Source organism: Cervus elaphus, chromosome 7, assembly GCF_910594005.1.
Source record: "Cervus elaphus chromosome 7, mCerEla1.1, whole genome shotgun sequence".
Taxonomy (NCBI): domain Eukaryota; kingdom Metazoa; phylum Chordata; class Mammalia; order Artiodactyla; family Cervidae; genus Cervus; species Cervus elaphus.
This window is the reverse complement of record NC_057821.1, coordinates 25,928,756-25,933,957: the sequence shown is the minus strand read 5'-3', so window position 1 is coordinate 25,933,957 and position 5,202 is coordinate 25,928,756. Positions and strand designations below refer to the sequence as shown.

The window sequence follows — 5,202 nt, the reverse complement described above, 5'->3', positions numbered from 1 at the left end:
AATAAGCAAGGTGACAATATACAGCCTTGAGATATGCCTTTCCCAATTTTGAACCAGTGTGTTGTTCCACGTCTGGTTCTAACTGTTGCTTCTTGACCTGCATAGAAGTTTCTTAGGAAGCAGGTAAGGTAGTCTGTTATTACCATCTCTTTAAGAATTTTCCAGTTTGTTGTGATCCACACAAAGGCTTTAACATAATTAGTGAAGAAGTAGATGTTTTTCTGGAATTCCCTTGCTTTTTCCATGATCCAACAGATGTTGGCAATTTGAGTTCTGGTTCTTCGCTTCTTCTAAATCCTACTTGTACATCTGGAAGTTCTCAGTTCACATACTGCTGAAGCCTAGCTTGAAGGATTTTGAGCATTACACTGCTAGCATGTGATATGATTTGTTTAATATTGTAAAATGTTCCTCATCTACCATGAGTAACTGTTGGCAATATCAGTTAATATCGATATGTGGAACAAGAAAACAAACAAAATTTGTCAACCGGTCCTGATGGCAAGTGATTTTTTATTATACAAGAATGCATTACATTCTCTTCTTTGAATGAAAATATTTGGAAAATTAAGTTGACTTTTCTCTTAAAATCTCTTCAGCTATTCAGATCTTCCCTGAACCATCTGATGTCAGCAGAGACACAATCCACAAACATTAACACCATTCAGACAAAGAAGACAGCAGAAGTTGTGGAGAAGCATTTCCTTGAGCTTGAATAGTGTTAATGAGGGAGTGGATGCTTGTAGATACAAATTGAATTGTGCCAAGCCTAAACATCAAATCTCCAGTGGCAGACATACAATTGTGTTTTTTTAAATAATTTTTTTCATTTATCAGATGCATCTTACCCATGATTAGGGGCAGTATTAAAAGATTGTAGAGCAATTAGAACTGTACCTGGAAAAATTAATAAGACAGTAAGTGTCTCTTTTCTTTCTCTCTCTTCCTGAATTTTAGGGTCTCCTTTCAAAATAGTGTGCTGCTGCTGCTAAGTAGCTTCAGTCATGTCCAACTCTGTGTAACCCCATAGACAGCAGCCCACAAGGCCCCCTTGTCCCTGGGATTCTCCAGGCAAGAACACTGGAGTAGATCACCAATTCCTTCTTCAAAGCATGAAAGTGAAAAGTGAAAGTGAAGTCGCTCAGTCATGTCTGACTCTTAGCCACCCCATGGACTGCAGCCTACCAGGCTCCTCCATCCATGGGATTTTCCAGGCAAGAGTACTGGAGTGGGTTGCCATTGCCTTCTCTGAAAACAGTGTGAACAGAATCTTAAAAAAATATATATGGAGTTTACCAGGTAAAAAGAAATAGGGAAAAAGCAACATCAAGAAATTTCCTTTAGTGGCACATGAAGACAATGAGTTATTTCAATATTCTGCATTATGTGCATAATCCCAGAGCACCTGAGATTTAGAACCTGTCACTGGGCTTCCACAACTACAGTGGTGCACTCAGGACCAGAGTAGCTGCAGGCTAGGAGGGTTTCCAGGGTGGGATAGAAGCATAAAGGGGGAACATCAAACTGAGACCAATAATAGGGTTGAAGGGGGCAACAGAGAAAGTCAGAGAGGGATTCTGAAGGTGCCTCAGTCCCCTCAGGCTCCACTTCAAGGTCTCTCAGGATCAACAGAGGCTTCTGGCCCATCCCCTCCCCGCTGTCATAAGGGGGAAGTGGCCTCTGCTCTATTCTGGGGCTGTACAGTGGAGGCTGCAACACGTCTGGGAATTGCTGGATCTCACAGGCCTCTTCATGCAATATTTCTACTAGCAACAAGAGTGTCAGCTTAAAATCCTTTTTCTGATTGGCTAAAACCTCATCTGCAAGGCTGTGGTTTGGACTTCTGCCTGCTGCTTCCCCCTAAGCCAGACTGCATTCTCTACATATTCTAGAGTTCTCTGCGCCACCCCTATCTCTGCTGAGTTACTTGGGGCAGTCACTGCTGTCCTGGCCTGTGAGAAGGCAAAAGGAACAAGCATTCTGATTCCAGGTATTCACCTGAATCACCCTACAGGGAGCTTAGGATGAGGGAAGTGTGTACTTCATGTGGGTAGAAGATGGGATCAAAAAACTAAATGAATACAGTGAAAACTTCAACAGAGAGGGAAAATATAAGAAAATTAAAACAGAACACACAGAGTTGAAATACAATAACTAAACTGAAAAATACATGAGAGAGGTTAAAACACAAGAATAAATGAGGCAGAAGAAGGATCAGTGAACTTGGAGAAGGACCAGAGCAAATAACTTGTTTAATCAGAGCAGAAAAAAAAAAGAAAAAGAAAAAAAGGTGGGGAAGTGGGGAAGGGGAATAAAATTAAAGCTTAAGGGACTTACAGGACAACCTCAAGCAAACTAACTTGCTTGGTTTCCCTGGTGGCTCAGAGGGTAAAGTGTCTGCCTGCAATGCAGGAGACCTGGGTTCAATCCCCAGGGTCAGGGAGATCCCCTGGAGAAGGAAATGGCAACCCACTCCAATACTCTTGCCTGGAAAATTCCATGGACAGAGGAGCCTGGTAGGCACAGTACTGAGCAACTTCACTAAAAGTCCTAGAGGAGAAGAAAGAATGGGGCAGAAATTTTATTTGAATAAATAATGGCTAAAACCATCCTTAACCTGGGGAAAGAAATAGACATACAGATCCAGGAAGCTGAGTTTAAATAATAATCCAAAGGATCCATACCAAGATTAAAATGGTAAAAGTTAAAAACAACCAGAAACCACCATAAACTAGAAGAGACAAGGATGGATATTTCCCTAGAGCATTCAGAGGGATCATAACCCTGCTGACACCTTGGTTTCAGATTTCTAACCTCTAGAATTATGAGAGAAAAAATTTCTGTCGTTTTAAACCACCTTGTTAGTTGTACGGTTAGAGCAGCCTTAGGAAATTAATCAGGAAGAGTTAAAACTTGGTGATTAGTCGATGAAGCATATCTCTGTATTTTCAAAGTTTACCTACCTTTTGGAATACCTATTATTTTTCTGGGGGCTTCCCTGGTGTCTCAGTAAAGAATCTGCTTGCAATCGGCTTTGATCCCTGGATCGGGAAGATCCACTGGAGAAGGGAATGGCAACCCGTTCCAGTATTCTTGCCTGGAAAATCCCATGGACAGAGGAGAATCGGACACAACTTAAAGACTAAACAACATTACTTACCTACTCTCTCCTAGTCTAAGCCCCCCAGTTGATTTGCCACTCAGAAATTATTGACATGTGCTAAGCATTTCAAATAATCTAACCAGGCCACCAGCCCCTCTCAGTGTTCTAGAATGTTCTGTGATGACTCATTATTAAGATATACTAGCAGAGGGGAAAGACCTTTCCCATTTTTCTTTGATTCTGTTCTTATCCCTAAATAATATTAAATATGAAACAACAGGATATATGTTTACTTTTATAACTGGGGCAGCTTGAACAACACCTGTCATATAAGAGGTACTCCAAAACTTTTGGTCACAGAAATGAAGGAATACATAATTCCCACAGTAGGAGGCAAGCTCTTTTCCATCACACCTCTCCACTAGCAGTCACTGCAGAGGCTTTCCTGGGTCAGATTAAGCACTCCTCTAAAATCTTGTCTTTCTTTGTAGGCAAAGAGAGCAAAGGCACAGTTTCCAATCTCCACTCTCAGAAGTGAGTGGCTCTTTGCCCGTTCCGCCCAACCTTCGGCCCCTCACCTGGCCTTTGGGAATGAGTACTTGATGCAGAAGCCTCCCAGTACCCTGATGGCAGTGACCGTGAAGCCCAAGCGGCTGACACTCTCCCTGAGACCAGAGCAAAGACCAGCCAGCACTGCTTCCTGGGAGCTGATGTGAGGGCGGCGTGAGAGGAGGCTGCAGCAGGCCCGCGGGAACAGGCCCTCCCTCACCGAGAGAAGACGGTCCCTCAGGTTCCAGCCTGGCTCCCAGCAAGCCCACCCCTCCTGCCCCAAACTGCTCATTCCTCCACAAGCTTTACCCTTCAACCTCCCAGCTCCAACCACACAACCATGCCCAGTTGTGAAATTCCTCCTGTCTCAGGGAGAAGTAGCAGAGCTTCTGAGCTCAGCAAAGAGGACAGAATGGCTGCAAAAGAAATCCCCAAGGCCTGGATGAGCTCTTCTCTGCTGGGGACAGCGCAGATCTCAGCGGACCCCTCCCCTCGGGGCCTGCCGTCACACCAGGCCCACTCTCTGGCTGCTCTGTGGGGGGCTGGCCTGGCCCCCACCTCCCTCCCAGGCTCACCTCTGCTCACCCTCAGGTCCACCAATATCAACTCTCAGCTACTCTCCCAAGACACCAGCCAGCCCCTCCTCGTCACCAGGGCTTGAGCTGTTTCGCTACTTGGAATTTTTCATCCTCCTTATCTGTTGGGTGACTTCTCATCTTCCAAAATTGAGATCGATGTCTCTTAAACCCCCAAACCCACACTTCAGCCTGCAAGGGGCACAGGACCTCCCTCACTACCTCTCAGATCTCATCGCCTAGCTCTCCGAGCTCAATCACACTGGCCTCCTTCCATCCCTCAAGCAGTGAGGCACACCCTGCCCCAGGGCCTTTGTACTTGCCATTCCCCCTGCCTGGCACGCTCTTTTCCTGACTCCTCGGGCAAATCACTCCTCAGTCCAGTCCTCTTCTTACAAATGGAGCCCTCTCGGGATGCCTTCGCTGACCCCTGTCTAAACAGAGATCACACAATCACGCTCCACACCTCTCCTCTGTTTTTCCTCATCGCACATATCATGATCTGATTTTATGTTATGATTTACACGTTATGTTTACTCTCTGCCTCTCTCAGTGAGTCCTGTGGCTGCAGGCGCTTCTGTGTTCAGTAAGCCTCTGGGGACAGCACCCAGCCTGCAGCATACCCTGGGAAACAGTGGCTGAATAAAGGTTGTTTCCAGTTGGTTTCTAACTTAATATTCTGGGGCCTCTGGGCATCCCTGTGAATACAGAGAGGACTCTAGGTAAGGCTGATGTGGATTTGACTCAAATGTCATGTGTGTGAGTGTGTGTGTGTGTGTGTGCACATGTGTGCATGCACACGTGTGTGAGCCTTGTTGTTTCAGAACAGTGTAGAAGATTGATTCTATCCTCTCTTTAAAGAACATGAAATGATTGTAAGAGAATTTCCTGCACCGTTCTATCTGGGGCCCACTACTCTGATAGTGGGTTGCATTCCTCCGCTCTAAATAAGCAGGATGCCAGTGTGAGCTGTGC

The 5,202-nt window shown here is 45.3% G+C and overlaps 1 non-coding gene across 1 annotated transcript; it reads left to right on the top strand.

Annotated features, from left to right (window-relative positions):
- Positions 1-2,370: 2,370 nt before the first annotated feature.
- TRNAC-GCA lies at positions 2,371-2,444 on the top strand. Its single transcript has one exon. It is a non-coding gene; the product is annotated as a tRNA-Cys (tRNA).
- The last annotated feature ends 2,758 nt before the right edge of the window (positions 2,445-5,202 follow it).